This window comes from Scyliorhinus torazame, chromosome 15 (genome assembly GCF_047496885.1).
Source record: "Scyliorhinus torazame isolate Kashiwa2021f chromosome 15, sScyTor2.1, whole genome shotgun sequence".
NCBI classification, from domain to species: domain Eukaryota; kingdom Metazoa; phylum Chordata; class Chondrichthyes; order Carcharhiniformes; family Scyliorhinidae; genus Scyliorhinus; species Scyliorhinus torazame.
In genome coordinates, this window is record NC_092721.1 from 13,265,052 (window position 1) to 13,278,434 (window position 13,383).

The window sequence follows — 13,383 nt, forward strand, 5'->3', positions numbered from 1 at the left end:
ACACACACAACACATAACATGCGCTAGCTGCATGTGAGGTCCTATTGACACTACAGGAACTCATCAATTTACTGTCAAATGTTAGCCGGGTTTAAATGAATTCTGACATGCATTATCGAGATATCTAGACATTACTTTATTATTGGGCAATGGATGTTGCATTTTTCCGTTGTGTTCCTCTGTCCTTTTCAAAGTTAATAGAATCACACAATCCCTACAATGCTGAAGGAGGCCATTTGGCCCATCTAGTCAGCCCCGACCCTCCGAAAGAGCGCCCTACCTAGTTCCACGTCCTGGCCCTGTCCCCAGTAACCCCACCTAACCTTTTGGACATCAAGGGACAATTTAGCGTGGCCAATCCACCTAACCTGCACATCTTTGGACTGTGGGAGGAAACCGGAGCACCCGGAGGAAACCCACGCAGACATGGGGAGAATGTGAAAGCTCCACACAGTCACCCAGGGCTGGAATTGAACCGGTGTCCCTGGCACTGTGAGGCTTCAGTGCTAACCACTGTGCCACCCTGCTGCCCTTTGTTACTAAGTAAAATTAACAATCAGGAAAGTAATTAATTTTGGGACTTTTTAAAAATCTCCTGCCTACTGGTGTCTTCACCCTATAGATAGCACTCTCATCTCTTAGTCAGAAGTTCTGAGTTCCTGTCACACGCCAGGACGTAAGTGTAAAAATCAAGGTTGATACTATGCAGTGCTGCAACATTGAAAATGGTGTCTTTGGTGAAGTATTCAAGGTCCCATCTGCTCTCTAAGGTGAATGTGAAAGATCCCATGACACTATTTTGAAGAAGCACATAGGAGTTCCATAGAATCCAGAGAATCCTACAGTGCAGAGGAGGTCTGCACCGACCCTCTCTGAAAGAGCACCATACGTATGCCTATTCCCCTGCCCTAGCCACGTAACCCCACTGCACATCTTTGGACACCAAGGGGCAATTTGTTGGAGGAAACCGGAGCATCCGGCGGAAACCCACGCACACACGGGGAGAACGTGCAAACTCCACACAGATAGTCACCCAAGGCTGGAATCGAACCCGGGTCCCTGGCGCGGTGAGGCAGCAATGCTAACCACTATGCCATCGTGCTGCCCTTCTTCTTATTGTCTTGGTCAATATATGTACCTCAACTAACACCACAGACAAAAACCCAGATTATCAAGTCACTATTGATATGCACAATATGGTGGCTGCGTTTCCTCCATTAGAATAGTGGCTGCACTTCAATCGAACATGATTGGCTGGAAGGTGTTTTGCGGCATTCTGTGATTGTGAAAGGTGCTACGCAGACGCAAGTCTTCCTTTTCCTTCGACGATTGTAATACGCATTTTCTCAACGTGCTGCCTGTCTCATTTTTATCTTTCTCTTGTACCCAGTGAGGAAATCCAAAACACGGAATTGAATTCGTGCTGTGACTATTCCTCCGGATGGCATTTTTTTTTTTAAGCAACGTTTATCCTTTTAAACATAAGTGCTGGACTAAAATCCTTGTTGAAGTACCTGCCAGAAGAACTCCAACCCAAATTACTCGCGATGTGTCTCGAACAAGAACAACGTGCTCTCATTGGGCCAGGACACTTGCACTCATTTGCATTTGGAACATCAATCAGGATCTGGAATATCATTACCGACTTCAGCTCTGGTAAGAAAGTGTATTGTTTCAGTTCCTCCCACAGATTTCTAAAGTGGCTTCACAAAACATTGAAATGCTGCCGTGCTCATTTCATTCATTTTGCGAGTAATGACAGTGTTTACTCATTAGTTCCGAAGAATGCATTCATATGAACCAAAACAGAGAGACCGTAATCTAATCTCCCCCTCGTCCTGTTGCTGCTATGTCAGAGAAAGCCCAGATTCTTGTGTCTTCGAATCTAATGAAAACTATTCAGTAAGAAGAAAGAGGCCATTAAACAGCGTCCAGGGGGAGTCTGTAACAAAAGTCAAACTAAATCTCACAAGATAAAATTTCCTCTCAAGGGATATTATTAAAAGTCAAAAAAAGAAAATTGCAAAGGGGGAAGGCAAAAATGAGTATCTGCAAAGATTGGTGTCATTTGCGAAATAAAACATTCTCCAGGCAACTGAAATGAAATATGTAACTCCAGGAAACATAAGAGGCCAGGCAGTCTTTGTTTCTACAGGGGAGATTACTGATTCGCAACCGCAATGATCAACGATCGGATCAGCGAATTGAAAATGGCTTATTCTGGTTTGCATTCTATAGAACCATAGAATTTACAGTGCAGAAGGAGGCCATTCAGCCCATCGAGTCTGCACTGGCTCTTGGAAAGAGCACCCGACTTATGCTCACACCTCCACCCTATCCCCGTAACCCAGTAACCCCTCCTAACCTTTATTATTTGGACACTCTGCATGGCCAATCCACCTAACCTGCCCATCTTTGGATACCTTCGGGGGGAAACCCACCCACACACAGGAAGGACGTGCGGACTCCTCGCAGTCATCCAAGCCGGGAATCGAACCTGGGACCCTTGAGCTGTTAAGCAACTGTGCTAACCACTGTGCTACCCGTGATTAATTAACCTTTAAGAGGCCAAATGTAGTTTTCAGCTCTCCATACAACATCTGTCATCATGGCCCCTATATTTACCCATGAGGTGGGTTGGACAATATTGGCAATACAGGAGTCCGATTTCTCTGGTGGAACTCAGGGGTTCGTTCAACTCACCTGTCTGGAACTATAATATAGTTTTGCCATTGTTTGGGTGGAAACAGGCGGGATGAGCAGCCCACACATGATGCAATTTGAAATCCGGGATTTAAAGGGCCAATCCAAAGATGGGAGTTTAGAGAAGTTTGACATTTCATTTTATTTGGCCAGGGCATGTGGACGTCATTGACAAGGCCAGAATTTACTGCCAATCCCTAATTGCCCCTTGAAAAGATGGTGGTGAGCTGCCTTCTTGAACCGCTGCCGTCCCTGTGGTGTTGGTGCCCCCAAAGGGTGGCACGGCGGCACAGTGGTTAGCACTGCTGCTTCACAGCGCCAGGGACCCGGGTTCGATTCCTGGCTTGGGTCACCGTCTGTGCGGAGTCGGCACGTTCTCCCCGTGTCTGCGTGGGTTTCCTCCGGGTGCTCCGGTTTCCTCCCGCAAGTCCTGAAAGACGTGCTTGTTAGGTGAATTGGACATTCTGAATTCTCCCTCTGTGTACGTGAACAGGTGCCGGAATGTAGCGACTAGGGGCTTTTCACAGTAACTTCATTGCAGTGTTAAAGTAAGCCTACTTGTGACAATAAAGATTCTTATTATTATTAAGTGCTGTGAGGAGGGACTTCCAGGGTTTTGACCCAACAACAGTATAAGAACAGAGATAACGCCAAGTCAGGATAGGCATATATTCTTTTGGGGGGGAACATGCAGGTGGTGTTTCCAAGCATCTCCCATTCTTATCCTTCTGGAAGGTATTGTTTTTAAAATAAATTTAGAGTATCCAATTCAATTTTTCCAATTTTTTAGGGGCATTTAGCGTGGCCAATCCACCTAACCTGCACATCTTTGGGTTGTGGGGGTGAAACCCACGCAAACACAGGGAGAATGTGCAAACTCCACACGGACAGTGACCCAGAGCCGGGATCGAACCTGGGACCTCGGCGCCGTGAGGCAGTAGTGTCTTTGTATCGAATTAAATCTATTCAGTATGAAGTGGGTCTCACTATTCTGCGTGGGTTTAAGCTGCCTAACCACTGTGCCACCAATCTGCCCTCTGAAAGGTATTGTTGACGGAGGATTGGCGAGTTCCTGTGACGCATCGAGTAGGCAGTGCACACTGCTGCCACTGTGTGCCAGTGGTGGGGGGGCTGAATGACTAAGCTGGTGGATGGGGTGCTGATCAAGCGGGCTGTTTTGTCTTGGATGATGTCAAGCATCTTGAGTGTTGCTGGAGCTGCATCCATCCAGCTATGTGGAGGTTCTGTCCTTAAGTGTATAGAACATCAGCCTTATTTTCCCATTGAGACTGAGCATCAAATCTACTCCAGGTGGATGCCTTTGGAGACCAGTCGAGTTTATCACATTTCTGCCATCACACTGTGGTTGGTTGGCTTTTTGGCAGGGTGGGTGGGGGGGATGATTCTGGTGTACAGGCCTTTCAATAAACTGTTAATATATTCAAATGAGGTTCTCAATGGGGGGGGGAAGGGGACAGTCACGTCACATGTTCACGCTAACGTAAAACTCAACTTTACACTCCTCGCGATATTTTCCATTCCCGTCGCTGAACCCGCTCGTGCGAACGGGAATGGAAAACTCCCAGCCCTGGAGTGCGTAGAGGCAGCAAAGCTCGCAAAGGTGAGTTAAACCATTTTAATTCCTGGACAGCACAAGCCCAGAGAAAAAGACAAATCCAGCAGTGGCCAGGAATTGCCGTTTAAATCGCAGTCCTGGGAAGCTGGGATTCCCGAGTCGGAGCCGGAACACATGGCGGCTGAGCTCACTCCAAACAAAACGACAAAATCAATTAAACATTAATCCTGACTGAATAGGTGACTCTAAAATCCCAGCAAAATCCAGGATTCGACGCTTCCAAGACCTGAAAGCCTTGCGCTCAAGTGTGGAAAACTCTTAACCAGTCATTCCGGGCAGCCATTGTTGAGAAAATGTTGAATGCTGAGATGGCGTACGCCATTACTATGGGAGCTCGCCAAAACAGACCAGCCCGGGAGAAGAAGCCATCTTGGATTTTTGCAAACCTCTCAATTTAAAAATGTTCACCTTGGACCAGAAATCCACTCTTCCAGATCAATTTGGACTTATCCATGGCCCAGATCAATCAGAAAATTGGGGACTGGGTAAGCTTCCTTAGATACACGATTGCTTCAGGCCTGAATAAAAAGGCTGAAGCTGAACAAGTTAGTATTATTCAGCAAGCCTGGTACGCGACAATATAACAGCCAGACAAGTAATCAATGAAGCATCTGCAAAATCCTTTGAAGTTTTCAAATTAGACGATGTTTATTTCAAGTCGCTAAATCTTTGAAGGGGCTAAATTTAATAAAACGCATCCAGAAGCCAGGAGAACCTGTTGCCTCCTCAATTAATGAACTGTATGGAAGGCTGTGATTACTGAAATCTGAGCTAATCGGTGGTAAAATAGTTGGAGGAGTGGCGGCGACGCACTCTCAAACATGCTTTGAGCGAAGGAAGATCACATCTTTGAGAAAACCGTCCAGATTGTCAGGCAATCTGAGATCAGTTTGCAGCACAGATCCATATTCAGGGGGGAGATCAAACTGAGGTTCAAAGTAGGCGTCACCGTCCGGTTAGTGAAACAGTGCAGAATCAGGTGACATTCTAAGCCAAGGGAAGCAACAACCTATCGAGCAGCAGAGGGACCATGCCAGCATGTGGGGCAAAGAACCCCCATAGTCGTGATCAATATCCCGCAGTCTCAGCCCAGTGCTTTCAATGTAACCAAATTGGACACTTCGGGAGGTTGTGCAAAGCCAAAACATCAAAAGGCAAGAAGATGCCAAGACGATCCACAAGGCCGGACATACACAACCATGCATCTTAGCATGTGTTATCATGGGTTAGTGTGGGGTTTGGAGTGACAGAGAGAGAGAGAGAGAGAATCGCTTTGTTTCTACATGGTGTTGTTGGTTTGGAGGTGATTCAGCAGTCGCCGTGACAACTATTCGTTCACAATGCACAGCACAAGCTGGCAAACATTCACATATCAATGTCTTTGAAATGGCCTTTTGCCTCCTAAACTATGCTGCACATTCATTGCAGCTTAATCAATCAGCTGGCACTACTTAATATGAACTGAGTCTTCGGTGACCAGAGAAATAATCCACACACCGATTAATCACAGAAAAAGACTTCATTTTTGTCACATTCCTGTTGTCACACAGAGATATTTCCAGATTCTAGGGAACTATTAACAATGGAACTGTTTACCTCAAACTGGAGCACCATCAGCTTCAGCAAGAATGCTGCCAATCAAGAAGTAACATCTCATTCAGTTACTGCAGGGCAATGGCCTTGGCTGGAGGCCTGAATTTAAAGGTGTTTGATGTTTGGTGTAAGAGGTTCTTAAGCTGTCGGCCAGCTTTTGCATGTTTTCCAGGTTGGTGTCTAGGTATGGGTTATGTTAAAACTGCAAATTATATATCGGAATATTTCATTTGACCTCTTCTCAAATCTTCACTTTTCAGAAGCAGTCAGGAGGCATATCCTCCAGTCTAACACTGATGTAAGGTGCTTTGGGCATTGCATCAACGCGAAGGGCTGGATTTAACGCTGAGCGTGGCCGTCCCCGACACCCCGGCATAAAGTGTGGGGCTGAACCCACCTCTGCTTGGCCGACTTGCACTTCTTTAATATTTCAGGTGAAGGACCTGTCATAATATACACCAGTATATCATGGTGCAGACACACACACACACACACACTGATGGACATGCAGTGGGACAAATCAGCATACACAACACCGCAGCCAATCACCAGTGAGAGCACACGCACTATAAAGACAGGGGACACGAGAGTTCCCGCTCATTCTAGTAGCAGCCAGCTTGGAGCACAGAGCTCACAGCCTGCAACACAGACATTCACCATGTGCTGAGTGCATCACCTGGTTAGGACTAGGCAAGGGTCAACAGTTAAAGCTGGTATTGCATTTACCCACAGTTCAAGTATGTTAATATAGTTAACCTTATAATAAAATAGAGTTGCACCACTTCCAGTGTTGGTGACCTGCTTGTGATCCAGAACACCCAACAGATCAGGACCTTCAGAGACTTCAGAGAATTGCTACAGTCCAGAAGGGGGACATCCGGCCCACTGGCTTCTCTGAATGAACATTTCACCTGGTGACATTCTCCCAACTTCTCCCAGCAACCCTGCACATTGTTTATTTTCAAATAATTGTCTATTCCCTCTCGAGTGTCTTGATTGAATCTACCTCCATACTGTAAAGCAGTATGTTCTGGACCCAAACCACAGGCTGTGTCAAAAAACTTTTTCTCAAATTGCTATTGCTTTTTAAAAAAAATAATTACCTTAAATCTGTGCCGTGTAATTCTCGATCTTTTCGCTAATGGGAACAGTTTCTCCCCGCCTACTCTATCCAGGCCCTTCACGATTTTGAAAATCTATATTAGACGTCCTCTCATTCTTCTTTTCTCCAATAAAAAGCATGCCAATCTCTCCAATCCAAGATCGCAAGAAACTGCAGAGTGTGGTGAACTCAGCCCAACGCACCACACAAGCTTGCCACCCCCACATTGATTCTGTCTACACCTCCCGCTGCCTCAGGAAGGCAGACAGCATTGTCAGAGACCCCTCCCACCCACGCTTTGCCCTCTTCCAGACCCTTCCATCAGGCAGAAGGTCCAGAGGTCTGAAAACCCTCACATCCAGAGAGTGCGGGCTGAGGCACCAAACCAGTGGAGTCCAAATGAGTTTTTAAACGGCAGGTGAACAGAGACAGGAGAAGAGACGGGCGATGTTACTGAGATGGAAGTAAACAGTGTTGTTGCTGGAGACGACATGGAGACAGAATCTCAGATCAGGTTAGCAGTTCTCCTCAAAAGATTAATTTCAGCAAAACAATGTGGTCTTACAAAACTATTTAAGGGCAATCTTGCGCAGTAAATAAATAGTCAAAGGAAATTTAACGTTTTCAAATTGTTATTGCGCACCAAGCATTTTTTATTCTTTAGTCGAATGCGGGTATCACTAGCAAAGCCAGCATTTGCTACTCGTCCCTAATTGCCCTTAGAACTGAGTGTCTTTGCTAAGAGGAGAGATAAGAATGAACTACTTTCCTGTGGATCTGGAGTCACATGTAGGCCAGCCTAGGTATGGATGGCAGATTTCCTTCCCTTAAACAAAATAATTTTCACATTAGTTAAGACTGCAATACTTTGAAGGGAACAGCGCTAATTCTGGCGGTGGGTGGGGGGGGGGGGGGGGGGGGGGGAATAATCTGATATCAACAACAACTTGATATTCTGTGATACGCATTATGTTCAAAAAGACATGTCAATGTACATTGCATCACAGGAAAAATGAATAAATAGGCAGTGAACAGGGAGGAAAAAGGGAAAAATACATTTTTCAAAGTTGGCCATCGTTAACATTAAATGAAGTCCCCCATGTCCTCGGAAAGATGAATCACTTTTCCTTACTTGTCTCCGACAGAACATTTTTTGCCTCTCCTGTTGGTCTTTCTATTGCTTTATATAATATTCAACTGTTCATCCCAGTTCTAAGTCTGGCAGGAAGTGGGGGAGGGAGGGGTGGTGGGAGGGAGGGACAGCTATAGATTGCTGCCCAGATTAAGAAGACCCCGCCAATAATGGCGACCACCTCTGACTCCGTAAATGTGCTTTTTGTCTTTTACTTGCCACTGCATTACAGTTTTCTAACCAGTACATCTGGAATGCCTTCTGCCTGATTTCCTATTTGGGTCAAGAGGCTCGTTTCGTGCTGGGTACAGTGATAAGCTGTGATTGTCACAGATGAGCTCTGATTGGGTCATTGACGTTGCTGCTGATTGGAAAATTCCCATGTTCCCACTCAGGTGGCTGCCTAAGGCATTCCATCACAAACAACTGCATTAAAGGTCCTTAATCCTTAGCAACTGGTAAATCTTTCCCCATTGCTTTCTGATGTGTTGGTGGAAAATTACTTTGCAACGACTAATTTTGAACCAATGAGAGTAACTTGCCAATAAAGAAAAAGACAAGATTATCTCCAACTCTGTTCAATTTTCTTCATCAGTGCATTGCATTACTCGCTGAGGCGGTACAGCACTCCAATCCTTTCATTCAGGATCCTGAGTGTACATAGTGTACATAAAAGTGTACATAGTGTAAATAAATGAGTTGAAGTTATTTACACGTCTCGACCTTCCTTGACAAATGCAACACAAGGAAGCCACTTATGTTACAAAGGAAACATAACAAAACATGTTATGTTTCCTTTGTAACATAAGAGGCTTCCTTGTGTTGCATTTGTCAAGGAAGGTCGAGACGTGTAAATAACTTCAACTCATTTATTTACACTATGTACACTTTTATAACTTGAGTTCGACACTACTGCTAATCCTATTGTAGCTACCTCAACTGACTAACCAGCTGCTGTCTTCCACGTGGTGGGTGTGCTAATGAATCAACCCTGTGCCTCTCCTCACTGACTGTCTCCACTGGCCAAAGGGGCTGATCATCTGTGTGGTGTACTTTATGTATAAGTTGGTGTAATGCCCCCTGTGGTCGTGTCACCTCCTTCTGTATCGTGACTGTCCATTGGTCACCTCCTATCTAACTTATCTATTGGTTGAGTATGTGTGTGTGATGTTTCGGGTGCTCCCTCTAGTGTCTGTCTAGCTTACATGTATTTACAGTGATGCACATCACCACACAGTTTCCTCCCACAGTCCAAAGATATGCAGGTTAGGTGGATTGGCTATGCTAAATTGCCCTTAGTGTCCAAAAAAGGTTGGTGCGGTTATAGGGATAGGGTGAAGGTGTGGGGATAGGGTGGATGTGTGGGATTAGGTAGGGTGCTCTTTCCAAGGGCCAGTGCAGACAAGATGGGCCGAATGGTCTCCTTCTGCACTGTAAATTCTATGATTCTATGAACGTCCACCTCACATATCCTTAGCCCCATCCTGTCAAAAGCACTGATCAAATAATCTTCTTTCCTGGCTGACATTATAAATGGTTTATAACCCTCCAACATTGGCCGTGACATAACGGAAATGTTTCTAAGTGGGTAGTGAGCAGGAACTGCCGGGGATTTCCCGACAGCTGGCCCGGTATCTAACGTTAATTAGGCAACTTAATGATGCCCCACGGGCTTCACGCAGGAACTGGCTGTCCTGCCAGCTGTTCGCCCGCACCGCAATGGCAGTGGCCGTCAGCGCGGTGAGTGTCACCAAGAGGACCACCACCCAGTGCCGCTAAACCACCCCAACCGGGCAGCTCACAATGCCCACTCTCTTGCCACCCCCCCCCCCCTCCCCGCCACACACGAAACGTTGGTCCACAACAGACTGGAAAGGACCCAGACGGGCGGAGGGGTGCCGGACATCAGAATCCTCTCCCTTATGAGGAGCGGGCCCTGGTTGTTGCGGGTGTGGCCAAGGACAGATTGGTCATCGATGTCTAGATTGGCCTTCAAACGTGTGTTGTTCATGCTGGACATAATGATCCTTCCCTCTCACTGACCACATGTCCTTTCTCCCGCACGATTTCCATCCGATGGAGCCGACCCATCAGGGATGCCCCCCCCCCCCCCGCCTTCCAAGAGAACACCTCCGAGGATGCCATTGTCGAGGTGTCACAGCTGTCATCCACACCCTCCACCAGCCCAGAGGCAAACACCTCTGTGGGCAAAAATAGGTCTGTGATACATCGCCCGCGTGACCGTTAGCGGAATGGAGATTTGCCTTGATTGGTGACAATTGGTTTCTTGCCACGTGGCGCGGGATCCGGATCCCGCCAGCGGGAGAGTGCCGATTATATGGGAAATTGATCGGTGCCTGGCTCGGTCCCCGGTTTCGGAATCTCCCGCGATCTAACCAGCTCACTCGGATTTGCACCGGGCCCAGTTGTCAGATCGCACACATTGTGCCTATCTCTCTCAAAACTGCACTTTTCCTCCAAAAACCATTTTTGATATCTCTGCCCTTGCCAACCCATAAACCACCTCCAAGCTCTCTATCCTCACTAATGAATTTTTAAGAACAGTCACCTCCAAAATTCACAGCCAACATTCCCACATTCCCATGTTTAACCCCTTGCAGATTAGGCCATTGCCTCATGCCATGGGACTACAACGATGTTATTGAGTGATAGCCTTCGAGACCTGAGGGAGGTGGGTGGTGTATTGATAATGTAACTGTAACAGCAATCCAGTGGCCTAGGCTAATACCAAATGTGGGCCAGGTGAAATGGCACATGACGTTGGGGGGGGGGGGGGGGGGGTGTCCACCCTGGTCATTGGAAGTCCCTGGGTGGCCGCGGAATGTCAGGGTGACACCCTGGTTCTCTCCAAGCACGTGGGCACCTTGGCATTGCTAAGCTGGTACCTTGGCACTGGCACTGTCAAAGTGCCAGGGTGGCACTGCCATGCTGGCATGAGCACTTCCAGGGTGCCAGGGTGGCACTGTCACGGGTCAGGGCTGAGGGGCCCATGCTCATGAATGGAAGGATGGGAGGGGGGGTGGTGCTCTGAAGGATGGGGAGTGCAGGGCATGTATGTCGGGCCCCTGGAAGGTTGGGGGGGGTGAAAGGTGGGGGGGCTGTAAAGGGGCATGGGAAGGACTGAAGGGGGGGACCCTCAACGACCCTAGAGCAGGGTTTCCTCACTTGGGGTGTGGGGTAATGCCCATAGGTGTGCGGGCAAAATTCCCCAGGGAGGGGGACCCTCAAACCCACTTGGATAGGGGCGCCCTATTCAAAATGGTGGCCGCATCTCTGAGGAGCGGGTCTGGCTGGCGAGTTCAGCTCCCAAGTGTGGGCTAGCCCGGTGAGAAACTCCCCAAAGAAGTGACTAAGTGTGGTTAGATAGCAGTGGAGAACTCGGCGACAGAGCTGGGGAGAAACTTCCAGCAAAACCGTCACAAAAGACCCTTTCCATTAGATTGCGCCCCTAGAGTTAAAAGTTACACTCAGCAATGGTGACAGTGAAACTATCATCAATTGTCCAAAACCCTAATTTATACCTTTCAGAGAAAAGAGTCTGGCCTGACCTTCAGTGACTGAAATGTGGTTGTCTCTTAACTTCCCTCTGAATCGGCCTCGCAAGCTATTCAGTTCAATGGCGAATTAGGGAATGGACAATACATGCTTCCCTTGCCAGCATTCTTTGGGTTTTCCTGGTCCTGCCTTCTGCCAGGATCTTCCAGTCCCCCTGGAGTCAATAGCCTGCCACCTCCCCCATGGAGAGGAGGGGGAGAGATTGAGGGCGGGAGGGGGGGGGGGGGCGGATATGGGGGAGCAGAGATTATTATGGGGGAGGAATCCAGGCCCCTGTTTGTACAAACATGTAATATTCTCCAGTTGAACATCGGTCGGGCACTGCAAAAACCCTCTGGGACTGGCCGACACACGCACTGCAATTCTTGCCGCCTATTTCAACTTTGCCTGTCAGACTGGACCGGTCTTTGTGCAGTATGAGCTTAGCTTCCAACCCTGTATCCACTCTATCGCCTGCCTTCACCTCTGCTTGACCCCTTTTGCACCCATTGAAAGCCCTAAGGCCACTAATTGGTCAAATTGGGGAAAATCACAGGTTACTGAATGTCCCCACACCATGCCAACCTCTGACTCACATTTGACCTTGACAGTGGGGTTCAGAAGCCGGCAGGGGAAATCTTGCCCCGTGTTTCAACCAGAGGCAAAATGTTGGATAACTTGTTTCATGGATCTGAAGTGTTAATCAATGCTCTATTTAGTGACAGCATTCAGTCTTATTCTGCTGAGCAATTTGACTGAAAGTCACATGTCACGCGATTAAAGTCTTGGGGAAATTTTCCGATGTGTGAACAGGGAACACTCACACCTATTCTGGTCCAGTTTTGGTCGAAGCCAGGTGTTTGACTGTTTAAGGATCCATCGTCTCTACGGCCCAGACTTTCCAGACAGTGGTGAAGGAGCGACTCTCGCATTCACGACACCGATAGCCACTCACGGACTTGGTCAGCTCTCGAACGGAAACTTTTAGGGTGAGAGTTTACACACCAAATTGCCACCCTGTTGCAGAGAGTTAAAAGCGGCTCTTGATGTCTTTCGTTGTCTGATCCAGCCCTCCATCCTCCACGGGGCATCTGTGGCAATTCTGAGCAGGAGCTGAAAGATCTAGGCTCTTCAACCGATCAAACTGAAGAAGCTCACTGAGCCACGCAGAGCATAAATCAAGACGTAGAAGGCAGGAAGGACAAATTAGAAATATATCATGTCCAGAAAGCAAACCAAATATTGGGAAAACAGATGGAATAAATAGAGAGAGATAAAAGAGATGGACTGCGAAAATAACAGAAAAAAAAACTTTACAATTCCAGGGCCAATTCACTTCTGAAGGCTTGAGACCCGATAATGATACAGTTACATTTCTAGGATTCGAGAGGTAATTCTATGCTAATTCATTGATTTTGATGCTGCATCTAACAATGGTGGGGAATCTCTGGATTTCCACATTTGACTGTGCATGTGCAGACGCTGGAAGATATTGTCTAAGTTACATGGGAATAATGGTGAACATTGCTAACCTCATTGTTTTTTATCAACTCAAAATGCAGCCCTATTATTTGAGTAGTTTTGTGAAGAGTTTTCAACTTTGGACTGATCTAATTCCATTCATAGAAACATAGAGAAAATAGGAACAAGAGGAGGGCATTC

At 47.1% G+C, this 13,383-nt stretch overlaps 1 long non-coding RNA gene across 1 annotated transcript in view; it reads left to right on the top strand.

Moving 5' to 3' along the window:
- Positions 1-1,383: 1,383 nt before the first annotated feature.
- The window catches only part of LOC140391360 (uncharacterized), a 147,135-nt gene continuing 135,135 nt past the window's right edge, over positions 1,384-13,383 (top strand). The window contains exon 1 of the long non-coding RNA XR_011935004.1: positions 1,384-1,656. This is a non-coding gene — a long non-coding RNA (uncharacterized lncRNA). The remainder of the gene's footprint in view (positions 1,657-13,383) is intronic.